This window comes from Lissotriton helveticus, chromosome 6 (genome assembly GCF_964261635.1).
Source record: "Lissotriton helveticus chromosome 6, aLisHel1.1, whole genome shotgun sequence".
Lineage (NCBI taxonomy): Eukaryota > Metazoa > Chordata > Amphibia > Caudata > Salamandridae > Lissotriton > Lissotriton helveticus.
Window position 1 is genome coordinate 1,769,166,299 of NC_136067.1, and position 16,814 is coordinate 1,769,183,112.

At 48.3% G+C, this 16,814-nt stretch overlaps 1 long non-coding RNA gene across 1 annotated transcript in view; it reads right to left on the reverse strand.

Moving 5' to 3' along the window:
- Positions 1 to 9,845: 9,845 nt before the first annotated feature.
- Positions 9,846 to 16,814, reverse strand: part of LOC144761893 (uncharacterized) — a 105,754-nt gene continuing 98,785 nt past the window's right edge. Inside the window, exon 3 of the long non-coding RNA XR_013595935.1 lies at positions 9,846 to 10,733. This is a non-coding gene — a long non-coding RNA (uncharacterized LOC144761893). The remainder of the gene's footprint in view (positions 10,734 to 16,814) is intronic.

Below are 16,814 nucleotides of genomic sequence, written 5' to 3' on the forward strand. Positions count from 1 at the left end.
CCCAGTTCCTCCGCCGTCAAAGGGAGGTCCAGAGCTTTCCTGGCATCGTCTGATACTGCACGGGGGGCAGGTCAGCGATGAACTTGTCAATCGCATCCGGTGGGAGACTGTCCCTGTGAGCATATTGCTCCGCATAGTAGTGTGCGAAGCTCGGCGCAAGAGTCGCAGGGTCCGTTATTGTAGTCCCCTCCCCATCAGTGAGGCCCGGTAGTGTGATTGGCTGCAGAGTATGTTGACACAGCCTATGGAGCATGGTGCAGGACTTATCGCCCCACTGGTAGACCCTGCTCCGCGTGGCCAGCCACGCTTGTCTAGCCTCATCCATTAAGACCGAGGCATAGGATTGCTGCGCTTGCAGGAGCAGTCGTACCGCCACTTCGTCACCATCCCCCTGACACCGTCGTTCCAACACCTCCACCCGTGCCGCAGCCGCGACAATGGCCTCTCGACGGCGACAACGGGCAGCAGCACACCATGCAATGTCTATGCCTCTCAAAGTGGGCTTCATGTCCTCCCAGACCGTCACTCCATCCACCCCCTCCGCCAGATTCTCCTGCCAGTAGTGGGCAATTGCGCTGCGCATATGTTGTGTATAGTCCACCTGTTGGAGATGCCACGAGGACATCCGCCACCGGAATGGCTGACGCGTCTTGCGCAATTCGATCCGTACCACGACAGGAGAGTGATCGGATAACCCCCGGGGCTGAATTGTGGCCTGCTTCACCCTGTCAAGGAAGGCTCCCGGTACAAACACACAGTCCAGCCGTGAGAAGTAGCCATGCACAGCAGACACATACGTGTATTCACGCGTCATGGCATGCAAGTGTCTCCAGGCATCCACCCAGCCCAATCCGTCAATCATCGCTTTTAGCCGTGTAGGGGAGGCCGCCGCCACAGTCCCCTGTGACCTCCTACGGTCCAGGCACACATCCACAACATCGTTCCAGTCACCACCTATCACGGCCAAGGAGTCTGGGATCTCGGCCCACAGTTCAAATAGTCTCTCCGCCAAGGACCATTGTAGAGGGGGGGGGCATACACACTACCAAACACCACCGGCTCTGTACCAATCATGCCCTTAACAAACACATACCGACCCTGGGGATCAAGCCAGTGACGCTCATGAGTGTAGGACAACCTCCGATGGATAAGAATGGCCACCCCCCTCGAGCCCCTGGAGAACCCTGCATGAAATACTTGTTGGTAACCAAATCGCTGTAGGCTCAGCACCCTTGTCCCCAGCATGTGTGTCTCTTGTAATAGCATCACATCAGCTGAGTCCCTTTTACCCCAGCGCAAAACCGCCCCACGCTTAATTTTGTCCTGCATCCCCCTGAGGTTCCAGCTTAATATACGCATAGAGTCTCCAGCGAGTTCCTGCCTTGAAGTATCAGCCATTGTCCCGATGGAAAAATCTCCGAGGACCCCAGGACCCAGCCCAGGCACCCAACATCATATATGTCAATGCAGTAGAGACCACGTGCACCCCTCTCAAAACACCCCCCAGCCCCCGTCCCTTCCCTCCAACACTGCTCCCCCAACTGCCCAACACCCGTTCCCCACCCCCCTATACCTCATGAAACACTGAAGTACCTGTCGCGGCATGGGGAGCTTTGGGCCCAAAACAGAGCGCCCAAAGCCAACCATACCAATGGATCCCAACTATACCCACCAACTAACAGGACCCTCCCTTAGGGCCACCCCCTACCGTGGGAGGACTAGGCCGCCCTACAGGTCAGTACCCTGAACCCCATTGTACCACAGTTTTCTGAACTCAAGTAGAACGAGGCAGTCAGACACCACCAGCATTGCTCCCCTTGATCCAGACCAAGGTCCAGGTCACACCGCACCAAATGCTATCCGCTCGGCCGATGAAGCAGTCACACAAGGCCCTCTGTGGAGTCTATCAATGGATAAGCGCTAAGTAAGGAGGGCTGAATTCCCATGGTGCTCAGTTCTCTTTTCCCGACTGATCGGTGTCGAGCTGCGTCCCATCCGGTAGGCCACTAAGAGACAGGGAGCGTCTTCGTGACCGAGATTTCCTGTGTCGTTTTTACCCCTGACGGCAGAGTCGCCCCTCTCCTGCGACGATCCACGCGACGGTCCAGAGCCCAGGCCCGGATGGGCGTTCGGTCGGAGCCTAACCGTCTCATCCGTCCACCTGAACACTGCCTCCGGGGTATCAAAGAAGTGGGTCCTGGACTGAAAGACAACTCTAAGGCGGGCCGGATACAGCAATGAATATTGGATCTTCAGACCACGCAGTTTGGCCTTCGCCGCCAGGAAGGAATGACGCTGCTGCTGTACCTGTTTGGTATAGTCTGGGAAGATCATAATCTTGTGATTATCGAACAGCAGAGTCTCCTTGGCCCTCGCTTCCCGTAGTATTGTGTCTCTATCGTGGAAATTCAGTATTTTGGCTATGACTGGCCGAGGCCGCTCTCCCACCGGCGGTTTCTGCGTCAGGGTTCTGTGTGCGCGCTCCACTACAAAGCAGCGCGACAAGACATCCAGGGGGAAGCCAGCTCTCCAGCCACTGTGTCAGGAATTCATCCATGGGCCCCTTCTCACAGTCCTCCGGAAAACCCACGAAGCGTAGGTTATTTCTGCGCGCTCGCCCTTCTGCATCCTCAACGCGGAGCGCCAGCCCTTTTTGAATCCTGTCAATCTCCGCCACTTTCTGTTTCAGGGTGCTCACATCGCCCTCCACCCCCATGATCCTGGTCTCGGCCTCCGTGATGCGAGCGACTGCGTTGCGGAGATCTTGTCGTAGTAGCGTGACATCTGCTCCCACCGCACCAATTTTAGCGTCTAACATGTCCCTTGATTGCGTGATGGCTGCCATCAGGGCCGCGTTGTCAGGTCCCGTGCTCCGGCCACCCCCGGAGGCCCCGGGCCACCCTTGCTGGGTCCAGTAAATTTGTCAATCGGCCCTTGTTTGGCGGAGCCACTGCCACCCCCGCCTCTGGTCATGGTCAGGATGATTTAGATGGGTTGCTCCGTGCCCGTGGCAGACCCTCCACTCACCGCAATTCGAATCCAATGTCCACCAGGATGGCCTTGACCCACCGAATCCAAGGCCGGGGGGCCCCGCAGGGCGCCGCGCTGCACCGGACCGCCACTACAGAACACCTCCAATGTCAGGCACCCAGCGAGCAAAGGCCACAGTCGTCACCCGGGCCGGGGCCACAGCAAAGCACCCAGGGCCTCAGGCAGGGCGCCCCCGCCCCTCCAAGGATTGCAACACCAGATCCGACCCCTCACCTTCAAGGGATCGCGAAACTCCAGGCCCCGGCTTATAGGCCCCACACCGGCCACCGCCGTCTCCACAGCTCCGGTCACTCGCCCATAGATCAGTTGGTCGAGACGGGCACAGCAGGGCACCCAAGCGCGAGGCGACCAGGTGACGCTATTTCTCTGGGCCACCCCCAGTCAGGTCCCAGCACAGAATGGGCGAAACAGGCCCCGGGGCTCCGCCAGCCGCCCCGCCAGCACAGCCAGCAACGGAGCACTCCTCAATCTGGCGCGGGCACCGCACTGCTCCCCGGGACTCGGGTCTCTTCGCACTAGGGGGCTGCACCGTGGGGGCCCACACACTCAGGCTGTCTGGCAGAGCGCGCCCCACCTAGGGCAGGGCAAGTGCCGATGGTCCGCTCCCAGCCCCGATGCAGCAACGGCGTCCGGCAGCGCAGGGGCGGTCCCGACTGATTCCCCGGTCTGCGGAGCCCGCCACCGACACCGACCCTCCACAGCTCCCCACAGCGTCGGTGCTCTCTCAGGCGTTAGGAAGCTCCGCTACTGTCCCTCCGGCCGCCGGCCGCCGGCCGCCAATCATCCACCGGAACACGGGGCCTGCCGGCGAGCCAGCCGGCCGATGCTCAGAACCCCCGGCCGGGGTCCGCCCAAAATCGAGGCCCCGGCTCTCCACGCTGCAGGTAGGCCCAGGGGGTGCCGCCGCCGCCAATCTCACCGGCTTGGGACCAGGGACCCCAAGAGCAGCACCGGAGGGTGCACCCTGTCCACCGCTGCCTCAGAAGTCGCTGTGTGGCCAATATTAGGTCCGGGGGTCAGGATAAATGAACAAATTAATGACGGGCCGGCGGGAGCTCTAGGAAGCTACGTCCGCCATTGTCGCCCTCGTAGCCACGCCCCCCCTTCACTGTAAAGTTTGATGCAGAATTGTCTGAACACCTCGCAAATCCCAACAGAATCCGTTACCAAACGCCCCATGCTATCTACAATTCCCTTTGTCTCCCCCAGCGCAGCCTTTTACCTTGTTCGAACTGCTAGGGTGTGACCCACCTGTTCACTATATTCATAGCAGTGCTCCTTCCTTACTGAGTATGCAACTGCTGCCTTGGAGGCAATATTTTCCCCTGCCGCCGCCTTTGCCCTCGCTAGTTTGATAAGGGTCTGGTCTATGGGCGCACTTGCTCGAGTCAACGATGTTAACTCCGACTCCAGGTCCACTACAGTTTGGGTCAGCTCGGCAACCCTTGTCTGCTCCTGACTTTGTCTAAACAGGCTAAAACTCAGGGTTTCTCCGCGGACACCTGCCTTGAAGGCATCCCAAGTAAAACCTGTGGCTGTGCTACCCCAATTAATATCCCAGTAGTTCTTAATCCATTTTTTCATATGGAGAACGTTGCTGCTATCCTTTAATAATCCGCGCTCAAAAGTCCACTTGCGCGTAGATCTAGTTTTAATTGCGGCGTCTAAACAGAGCACTAAGGGATTGTGGTCTGATATAATGCGGGGTAGTTTTTCTATTTGAGATTTTGCTACCAGCCTGTTCGAGATCAAAAAGTAATCTAGCCTTACGCAGACCCTGTGAGGGGCTGAAAAGTAAGTTGCCCCATTATCTTGCGGCTTAAGCATAGACCATGTGTCAACTAACGCGTTGTTTCTTGGCAGGCTAACAATTGCCCTACATACCCTTTTCTTACGCCCTTGGTATTTATCTGTCGGCTGTAACCCAAGCCCACCTACAGGCAAATCATATATTCCACTTGTTTGGTTTTTAACATTTGTTTTTTAATATATATGTATCAATTTAAATTGTCATTATTTGTAAAACTGTGCATCTATGACTTATTAACTGTGTGATTTTTTTAAATTATGTCAATGATTGGATTAAGAATTTTTGTATTAATAAATGTATTATGAATAATAATTTTTCTTATTGTTGATATTATTATGTGCACTACACTAGTTGATTTATTTCTTGGCTACAATAATTGATGTTTCATAGTACCTGTTATCCTTTCAGGACCCTTTAGTTGCCTAGGATAAAGTTATTTATACAACCCAAGCCCACCTATGCCATTAATATTAAAATCTCCCCCAAGGATCAATAAGGGGGCCCACGCCGGCACCTCAAGGTCTAAAAAGGAAAAGATCTCAGGATCGGACTCTGTCGAGCCGTAGAAAGAGCCTAGCGTGACCCACTCCCCGTTAACCAGACATTCTACTAACACCCACCTCCCCCATGAGTCCTCCAGTTTCTTCCTGACTAGTGCCTGTTTATCTTTAGCGAGTATTGCCACTCCTCTAGTTTTGGACCCCTGTTTTGAATGAGCCAGCACGTGAAAGCCTAATTGGTCCAATAGGAACCCCTTGTTGCCTTCGATATGGGTCTCCTGTAGGCAAATGAAATCCGCCCTTGAAGCTCTCAAGATTGCTACCACTCGCTGCCTTTTACTACGGTCGTTCAAATCACAAACATTAATAGTGATTATTCGAGTACTCATCCCTCTGCATTAGTAAGTTTACCTAGCCATCCCTCCCGACCAGAAGTGCTCAGATTTCCATTATTGCCTTTCAAGCCTGCAGTGTCCCGTGCTGTCTCTTTGATTAATTTGTTCCCTAATGTGTCATGTCTGTATACCACCAAGTACCCTTGTAAAGTGTGCCCTGCAACCCTCCCCATCCCCGCCCCCCCTTCCACCCCTCCCACAGAGTCTCCCCCCTTACAGGCAAATAGGTCAGACATGACCTATGTGCGGCTGCTGTGTGCCCGCAGGTAGTCGCGCCCCCCCCACCCATACCTTCCATAAATTACTGTTACCGTTGTACTGGCACCCCACCTCCGTGACTATGCTACCAAACATATGACTTATATGAATACTTTAAAAAAAAAATTTATTTTTCCCCCTTAAAGCCTTTTACCCCTTCCCCCCACTACCCCCTCTTGAGCCTTCTTTTCTTTTAACTCTGTCAAATACGCCTGGGGCTTGATCTCTGTGAAGAACATTCTAACTTGTCCATTTACCAACACCTTTAGGCGTGACGGGAATAGCAGAAAAACCTCGTGACCCAGAGACTGAAAAGCCGGAATCATTTGCCTTAATCTCCACCTCCTCTCTACTGTTGCGTGACAGAAGTCTGGGCGGGCAAAGAACGTTATCCCCTCAACTGTTCTCTTTGCCTCTGGCCTTGCCCTGTCCATGACCGCCTGCCGGAGGATATAGTTTCCAAGGAAAACCAAAATCGCTCTTGGTTTAGAGTCTGCTGTGGCCGTAAATCCCTTCCTCTGAGTCAAGGGGAATTTATGTGCCCGTTGGACCTCACTCTCCCAGTTCCAACTTGATAACTCCAGGAATGCTCCCTTCAATAGCGAGACTACGAAGGAGCGGATGTCTTGCCCCTCTGCTCCCTCTGCAACCCCTAAAAGCCGAACATTGTTGCGTCTTTGACGATTCTGAAATTTGCCCGGGCAGCTCTCCCATCACGCCCGTATTCTTAGCAGCCACCGCCGGTTTCTTCACATGGCCTCCCCCACGCAGGGATGAAGCAGCCACCGACCCGGGTGTTGCAGGGGCAGAATCCTTCGTCTCCTTCTGTTCCTTGGGTTTAGCTCCTCTCTGCGCCATTGTGGATATCCGCTATATCCTTCCCTGAGAGAGGTGAGCCTTCAGGAAAGCCTTCGGAAGCCTCACTGCCGTTACTCTCAACGAGGCTGCCTCGGGGTCCTCAGGGTGTTTAAATCGATGCTTCGGCTTTCGGGGACTGTGCAGTAGTTGTATAAGCCACTCTGCGGTAATCAGCATAGTCCACTGGGTACAGGGTGTTCAAGGTGCCACCTCCGTTATACTGCGGCGGGAGAGAGAGATAGCGCAACTGCTCTCCTATGGTCTGTCAGCGGCCATCTTGCCGCCCCCGTGCCCACATTTCTAATTTTTCTGGTGATCCTATTGTAGCACTTTTAGTTCCTGAGGAGGTTTTTGAACAACTGGGTGTAACTCTTTTCGGAGTTTCATTTATCTGTTCTCTTATCGGCAAACTCATTAGGGAGATTACCGATTCGCATTCACTGACTTGATCTTCAATTATGTTCTCTTTTCTAGGTTCTATTATAGGAGTGGTCATAACTGGTGGTTTTGAACAACTTGCCTCATCTCCATACAATGGAACACCAGGACCTAAAGTTACTGGTATGGTCAAGGCTTCAGGGTGTGCACTCAATTGGGTTATTTTCTTTATTTTTATTTATTGCTTCCCTTTCCTGGAGTACCCTTCCATTTAATGAGTCATGCAATAGCTGCGGAACTAATGGAGTTTCTAAAGTAGGGGCACTTGGAGTAGTTCTACTTGGTCCTCCCTGATATGGTGGAGGATTCTTTGTTAGGATATCTTCTATAAACTCATCTTCTGATACCCCACAACCTGTCATTGTTAAATGTTTAGTTTTCCCTGCACACTTTCCTCCTGACTGTTTCTCTAACATTAATACAGGATACAGTCCTTCTGTGATCATTGCTTGTCTCCATTGTTTCATCTGATCTTCACGTGATTCACGCATTCGTTTAGGATCAAATCCTCTATATCTCCTAATACTTCTAGATCTATCTCGCTCAAATGCCTCTGTTTCCCATTCTTCTAAAGTGTCATACTGTGTTAGTCTTGGTCTGGGCTCTAATTCATTCATTCTCATCCTTAAATTTTGAAGAATTCTCCCATTGAACGTAACACTTTCTGGGATAGCTAATATACTGTCACTTTTACAATATTCAATCCAATTTTCTAACCACACACAGGTATGATAGCCTCTTTCCATCATCATAAATGAGGCAGGAGTCTTAGGTGTTGGGATAAGGATTCCCTCTCTAGTCTTTCTTGAAATAATTTTTGATTCTCTGCATAAGTGACATTTTTCTTTTCTCTCCATACATTTCTGGAGAAGATTCTCTTGCAAAATCTAAATATCTTCTATCTGGGTGATTCCCTATTAATGTTGGATCATATTTCCACATACAAACTCCACTGTCTAGTACGATTACTGCTTCTATTTTGTTAACCAATTAGTCCTTTTGTTTACATTCAAGTTTATCTAATTCAGTTGCAGCTTTTGTTCTTTCACCTACTCAAGCTCAAATTGACAAAATTTAGATAGCCAATACTAGCGCCGCTCTATAGTGACGTTAGTATCACTCCTCACTACTGACCCCGCCTTTACAAACCTCCATAAATTAGACATCTGCTGTCTCAACCAATCCCAGCGCGGCACTCTGACGTCAGCACAACTCTGGCAGCTGACCCTCCCTTCACAAGGTAATAAGAAAAACGTAATTTCCTTTAAACTTTCACATACATTTTCGTTAACAACAACATAAAAACATTCGCTACTCTGTCCATTTCATAAAGCTAGAGAATGGTTGATTTATTTTGCTGCGAGTAAAACCTTCCGCTTACTCTTCATACACAGAGTAAAACCTTTCTGCTTACTCTTCACTCAAGCTTAGAAGAACCTGCTACTCCTTTAGTGTTACCCTTTCTAGGTGATATAACACCAGAGTTTCACGAAGCAAACTCTTTGCCATCAATCACTCCAACTTATTTTCGAAATTTGAATTACTATTTCCAAACAGACGAGTAACCTCACTGCAGTGTGGCTTCCATTTACTACCCGCTATACACTTCCCGGGAATTTCCAGACAAGATGAAAACAAATACAAACTGGTTTGTTAAAAGAAAAATCGATAACCAATAATCACCAAACTAATCAATAAAAACCATAACTCTGCTACCAGCAAACTGATCCAGCGGGCTACCAACCTGCGAAAATCTATCACTATATTTTCATCTTGGCCCATATACACACTCACTCATATAGGCTAGTCAACACCGCTGGGGTTCATTTTTATAAGGGCGTAAAATAGACCAGTCACCTATCATTCTCTAATCTTTCCCTGATCCTAAAGCCTTTACTTTAGTAAATGGCCCTATTTAGTTGTAATAGTAATTGGTGATATGACATACGTTCATTTACCTTCTATCTTATTAAAATAACCACAGACTCAGGAAAGTTTAAATGTTGTATCTAGTTATTGCATCTGAGCAAAACAAATTAGTGTTAACTCCATCTTTCTGAGGAGGGAAGATCGGTTTACCCAATTTAGTATTCTACTAAAAGAGATTTCACAACAAATACCTCAGGAAAAAGAGGATAGAGAGAGAAGTACATTGACACAATACACAAAGCTATATTTACCTAAGATGGTGTGGAAATCAGACCCCTCTGACCAAGAGTTTAAATGGGTCGTATTCTAATTCTATTACCTCCTCGATTCTTCCGTAATCTTCTAATAATTTGGCTTAAAATTCTAAATCTGCTTCTTCAGATATTCGATCAGCATTCAGACAGCATCCCGGTCTCTCAACGTTTGTCTTGTTGCGACTGCAACTAATCTAACTCGACCTCAATTATACTTTTCTAATAGCATGTACCACCCCTAAATGTTTTAACTTTATGAAACTCCTATTTTTTTTCTTCTTTTTTATAAATGTTTTTATTGGTATTTAAACATTACATACAATACAAGATACATACAATTGTTGTTCTTTGGAGGATATCGTCTAGGGCAATAGTAATGAGCTTGACGGTTTGACTTTGTTTGCCCTAATAGACTGGTTAACAAGTAACATGTAACACATATTGTTGCCATTGGCTGGTGTCTAGTTAGAACATAAAACATAAAGTGGTGGCGGTTGTTTGTGACAGAAAATCAGGACCAAAACTTGAAATTGGATAGACCCGTGTTGTTCTTTGTCTATGGTGGTTTGTAGGAGTCTATGAATTTGTCCATTTTCGACCACATCTCCCTGTTGGGGTGTCTTCTGGGTGTGTTTCTGAGAGTGGTGTAGTCTGCCCCTCTGAGGAAGATCACCCAGTTCAGCCAACCTTTGAACGTGGCCTTGGAGGTGTTCTTGCAGTTGGTTAGTACTATCTTTGTTGCAGATGTGAGGAAGAAGTCAAGTAGGTATCTTTCCTCTTGAGTGGTGATGTCTGGTGAGATATGTGCTGTGACGATTGTGGTGAATGTTTTCTTTAGGCTGCAGTTTAATGCACTGTTTGTGAAGTCTAGTACTTGTTTCCAGAAGTTTTTTACTTTTGTGCAACGGAAGATGAGGTGTTCTAGGTCCCCCCTTTCTATTCGCAGTTCCAGCAGACTCCTATTTCTGATTGGACAAGCTGAGGGGATGATTATCACACCATGCTAAATTTTTTATACTTTGTCTTTAGTTCATTGTTTTACGTTCCGGCCCATTAATTTGTTCTCCCAAGCTTTATTTCCCACCCGTATTCACAAATTTCATCAACAACAATGTATATATTTTACAGTTGTCCATTGAGTCTTCAGGATGTTCAGTTGGTTCCCAGGACATGTACCGAGAACACCCTCGGCCGAGTTTCAAGACTTGACATCACTGTTTCTGGCTTGTCATCTTTGCACCTGCGTGAGGAACCACGTGGGTGGTAGACTTTAGCATCGTTCAGAGGCCCAAATACGAACTAATAGAGAGGTCAAAAGAAAAGGTATTCATTTCAAAATAAAATGATTTCACTGTATACCACCTATCTCTACTCTAATCCCATTTACTTATAAAGACTCTTTATGCATTAGCATTTAGTATACAACTCATTTTAGTTTCAGCAAAGCAGATGCTTAGCATGTGAGTTTCCAAGCGGCCATTTTAGATGCATTTGCGCAGAAGCAGAAATTTCCCTCCAAGCGTAAAGACGTCATTCTGCGTAGATGCAGCGGACGCATGCGCAATACAGTGTCCCGCATAAGCAGCCATTTTGAGTCACACTCTGGTTACTTGTTAGTAAAACACATAGGAAAGTTTCATCTAACTAAAAAAAAATGAAATGTGGTGCCTACTAGGATCACAATATTAATACTGTGTTACGGGATTATATGAGAGTATTGTGTCCGAGCAAGTCTCCTTTATACAAGTCCTTGCTCCATCAGAGCTAAAACAAGAACATATTTCATTATTCTTCCCATTCCGACTTGTTAGCCCTCGATCTTCTGCTTCAGTACTTTTTCCTACTAATCTTCCTGTATATGCTCCATGCTCACATTATTGCTCTTTCCCATCCCAATTCTCTTGTCAATATAGTATTTGTGCCTGTCCCTCTTCCTTCTGCACACTCCAACTGTCTTGCCCCATAGAATGTTTCATGTGCATACCCGCTGGTCCCTGTCCACTCCTTCCTGCTGTTCTACCCCATTTTCCACCACTTCCACCTTTCATCCCCCCAGCCATTCTACCCCCTCCACCTATGAATCATATCCTCTCACTCTAATCCATTCAATGAAAACTTCCTCCCCTTCTAATTCAAGGCCCTCATTTCCTATTTTTGGTGCAGCAGCCAAAGACAATCTCCCATCTAGCATCCCATCGTAAGTATCATTTTTCTTTCATACGTTTCTACAACTCTAGACTTGTAAAGATATTTTATGGAACTCTTCCAATTGTGGCAGCTGATATTCCTAATACAAAGACATTGGCTGGAGCATATGTGATGAATTGACTTCCTTCTCTATTGTTGTAGATCTGAATATTGGCAGGTTATAAATTCTATTTGATGCAAAACAAATTATTGTGCATCTTGCGTCATCCATGCTGGAAGTGATGTCTGTGTCACCTATATAAGTACCACCTAGGCACGCTGATGTCAATTACTGTTCACAACTTTCTACGCCTGAAGCGCGGAGCCTTGAGTTGCACTGACAGCTGTGTCTGTAGAACAACTAAAGCCCTCAAAGGGATCAGCCCTGACCATATAAACCTGTATGCAGTGTGCGGAGGATGGATGGGACAGCAAGGAATCTGCGGCTGGATCATGTCTCTTTCAGATGGACAAGTTACATACCTTCAGTAACTCCACAAAGATGTGAGGTACCCTTACAAAACATGTGGGACAGGGTCAATAGGCAAAAAAGTTAAATTGGTGTCCCCAAGTGACACTGTATTCTTGCCCACCAAACACTTCCTTATTCGTACCTTTACCACACATACCTAGATAACTGAACCCAATTATATGTAATAATGTAACATTGTATTATGTTAGTAGTTTACAAATATTAAAACAGTACTTATAATAAAATCAGTCTAGCACTTTCTGGTACTTTACCACACAAGAGATCATTTATGTGATTAAGGTACGAATAAGGGAGTGTTTGGTGTGCAAGAATACATAGTGTCAAAAGGGGTACACTACTTTTACTTTTTTACCTTCAGTAACGCCTTTGCAGCTAGTTCATGTTTCTACCAAATGATTCCTTAACCTTAAAATAGATACCAAGCATTACCATCCCCAGAGGAGGGACTCTGGACAAGTTTAGACCAGGAAGACCAAAGGGACAGCCTTTCTGGCTGCTCTGTCCTGCAGGACCTGACTGTCCAGGCAGTAGGGCTAGGTGAATGTGTGCAGTGACACCCACGATTGCAGCCTGACAAATGCCAAGGACTGGAACTCCACATTGCAGTTAACCCTTGGCGGAATTCGCGGAGTTGCACTACGCGAAGTGCAAAAAAAACTCAGCTGCATTACGCAGAGCTACGCGGAGTACAATAGAAAAATGCTGTTCGCGGTGATTGCACAGTTGCGGATGCTTGTTCGCACTGTGCAATCATTGAGAACGGCACCATGCACAGTGCAAGCGGTCCCTGCTTTCCTTTTCTGCCACTACAGTAGATTTTTACTTGAGCAGCAGCTTTCTCAATGCAAACGGGGAGTTTCTCAATGCAAGCTGTCGCGAGCATACGCGACCACTCGCAATGAGAAACCTGACATCCCCGTGTTGAGAAATCTCACCGGGATGTTGATTTTCCACGCACACTATCGCCAACTTGATGTTGACGATGGCAGACAAGAAAAAATCTCACCAGGAGGTTTATTTTCCTCGCTCATGGTCGCCAACTTTGACTTTGACGAACGCGAGGGAGGAAACAAACTCTGCTACCCAACGCGAAGCAGAGTTTTTTGGAACTTCACAACCTCAGAGTAACACTGAGTGCAGGAAACTCCACAAACTCCACAAGCGGAGTTCACCACCCAGGTTTAGTTGCAGTGCCACGACAGTAGCCTTAGCTCTACTGGAATGAGCTCTTAAGCATTCATGGGGCTGCTTCTTGGCCAGAGCAGAGCAAATGTGAATGCAGAGGATGACCCATCGTAAGATTGGCTGTGCGTTGCAGGAGAAGACTCTTTGATCCAACGTACCCCATGAAGAGTTGGTCGTACACGCGGAACACTTTAGTGCGGTCAAGGTATGGCTCTCATGTAAGATGACATTCTGCTGTAGCATTATGATGTCAGGGCAACACTTAGCCTGTTGCCCTGGGTGAAGATGACACAGGAAGTTTAGACATCAGCAATTATGACCTAGATAACTATTTATGAATGCAAGCCAAGTAGGAGGTGTAATGGGAAAGTACTCTTTTCCACTGAAAGCATTGGGCTCCTTTAGAAAGTGGGATGGAGGTAAAAGAACACAGCTTATCATAAACATCCATCTGTCTTGAGTATCAGTGTCCCACATACAGAGTGCAGGGAAACAGGCTAAATGAGCTGCCCTCTCTGAGAAAGGAAGTCAATCACTCAAAAGTAAGAAAGCTCATTCCAGCCCCAAAGGCAGTAGTTTCCTCTGATAAACTACTTCTAGAAGTGTCACAGAAAATGGTTTCCGAAGGCTGCAGGGGTGCACTACTCATGCAGGGGCACCCTCACACATGAAACCCAGCACCCCGCCTTCAGGATTGTCAAGGCTTGATATAGGAGTAATATAGGTTTTAAGTGTAGTGACCTATAGATATAGTAAACCTATATCTAAAGTAAGTGGTGAAAGCACCATCTTACACAGGCCGCAATGCCAGGCCTGTAATTCCATTTTGCATGGCCTCTCATGGGTGGCATAACACATGCTTCAGCCATGGGAGGCCTCCGGGGTACCTATGCCCTGGGTACATGTGTACCATATACTAGGGACTTATAAGGGTACCCCAGCATCCAATCTGGAGTGTACCTCAGGACATATCATTACATTTAAGGGAGAAAGCTTTACCTAATAGTGGGGTCTTCTGCATAATTATAATTTCTGTCATGATGGTAGTGATATGGATGACCTTATGGGGCTCATGAAAGTAAATCAAAGACTTTGACTGTCACCAAGCGTGACAAATCCTTCTTTAGATACTTGTTATAGAAGTAGTTCAGAGTTATTACTGCCTTTGGGGCTAGAATGAGTTGTCTTAAGTTTGAGTGATTGACTTCTTTTCCTACAGAGAGCAGCTCATTTAACTTTTTTCCCTGCACTCTGTATTTGGGACACTGATACTCAAGATGGATGGGTGTTTATGATACTCTGTGTTCTTTTAACTCCATCCCACTTCAAAAAGGGGAATAATGCTTTCAGTGGTTTAGAGCACTTTCCCATTACACTTCCTACCTACTTGGCTTGCAGTCATAAATACAGATAGTTACCTAGTGCAATAATTGCTGATGTCTAATCCTCCTGTGTGACATATTCACCCAGTTCAATTTCAATCAATCAATTAGGATATTGTAAGCGCGCTACTCACCAATGAGGGTCTCAAGGTGCTGAGGGGGTTCCACAGATCTGTTTAGCGAAGAGCCAGGTCTTGAGGGTCTTCCTGAAGGTGTTCAGCGAGGGGGCACGTCTGATGTCTGCTGGTAGCTCGTTCCAGGGGTGGGCTGCAACGTGAGAGAAGGATCTTCCGCCTGCTCTGTGGATGTGTGGGGTTTCGGTCAGTGTGAGGCTGGAAGATCGGAAGTTTCTTTTGGGTACGTGAAAGTTGATTCTGTCGTGGAGGTATTTGGGCCCGTTGTTGTGTCAGCATTTGTAGGCGTGATGATTTTAAAAGTGACTTTCTCCACGGGGAGCTAGTGGAGACCTTGTAGGTGTTGGCTGATGTGTTCGTGTTGGGGGGATGCTGAGGACGAGTCTGGCGGCGGTGTTCAGTATTATCTGGAGTTTGCGGAGTAGGGACTTGTTAATGCCGGTGTAGAGTGCATTTCAATAGTCCTGTCTGCTGGCGATGAGTGCATGGGTGATTGTCTTCCTTGCCTCAGGGGCATCCACTTGAAGGTTCATTGTGAGTGATGAGTCTAGTCTGATGCCGAGGTTCTTGGCGTGGTCTGAGGGGGTAGGTGGGCGGTCGGCCACCAGGTGCTGTCCCATGCAGAAGGGGTGGCACTGAGGAAGAGGACTTGTGTCTTCTCCGCGTTGAGCTTCAGGCAGCTGTTGGTCATCCAGACTGCGACGTCTTGCATTCCTTTCTGGAAGTTGAGTTTGGCAGTAGTGGGGGCCATTGGTGAGGGAGAGAATGAGCTAGGTGTCGTGAGCGTAGGATACAATGTTCAGGCTGTGTTGTTGGATGATGGCTGCGAGGGGGGCCATGTAGATGATGAAGAGGGTGGGGCTCAGTGATGAACGCTGTGGGACTCCGCAGGTGATTTTCGTGGGATCGAAGAGGAAGGGTGGGAGTCTGATCCTTTGGCTTCTTCCGGGAAGGAATGGTCGGATGCAGTCCCTGGCTGTTCCTTGTATGCCTGCGTTGTGTAGTCTGGCGACTAGTGTGCGGTGGGAGACTGTGTTGAAGGCCGCTGATAGGTCGAGTAGGATGAGGGCTGCAGAGTGGCCTTGGTCCAGGAAGGTGCGGATGTCATCTGTGGCAGAGAGTAGGGTGGTCTCTGTGCTGTGGTTGCTTCTGAATCCGGATTGGGAGAGGTCGAGGATGGCATTCTCTTCAATGACTCGTGTAAGTTTCCCGTTTACTGTTTTCTCTGCAACGTTGGCTGCGAAGGGGAGGAGCGAGATAGGCGATAGTTCTTGAGGTTGGTGGGGTCAGTTGTGGGCTTCTTGAGCAGGGGTCTGACTTCTGCGCGCTTCCAGTCGTCTGGGAATGTGTCTGTTTTGAAGGTGGTGTTGATGGTGCGTTGTAGTTCCGGTGCTATGGCGGCCATGGCTCTGTGGTAAATGTGAGGGGGGCAGGGGTTGGTGGGGGCCCCCGTGTGGAAGCTTTGCATGGTCAATGCGGTGTCTTTGGTCGTAATAGGTGTCCAGTTGGAGATGGTGGGCTGGCTGGTGTTTCGTGGGGGCACTGGGTCATCTGTGGCACTTGTTGGATGGTCAATGAAGTTTTCGTAGGCGCTTTTGATCTGGAGGTGGAAATAGGTTCCAAGCTTGTCGCAGAGGTCTTGGGATGGGGTGATGTCTGTAGCTTCGCTGCTTGGGTTGGTGAACTCTTGAACGACACATACAGCAGATTGTCATCTTACATGAGGGCCAATCAGTTGCCTAGAAAGCAATAGTATATTAACATGCCATTGAAATGTGTAGCAGGGTAGACAGAACTCCCAGCACAAGACTAAGATGGTGAGATGAGAGAGAATTAGTCTCTTTTTGAGACTTGTGAATTTGCTTGAAGGTGTGGTTGTTAATAATCACGACTTCACTATTGCTTAATGACTACCCCCAGACACACCTACTGCCCAGACA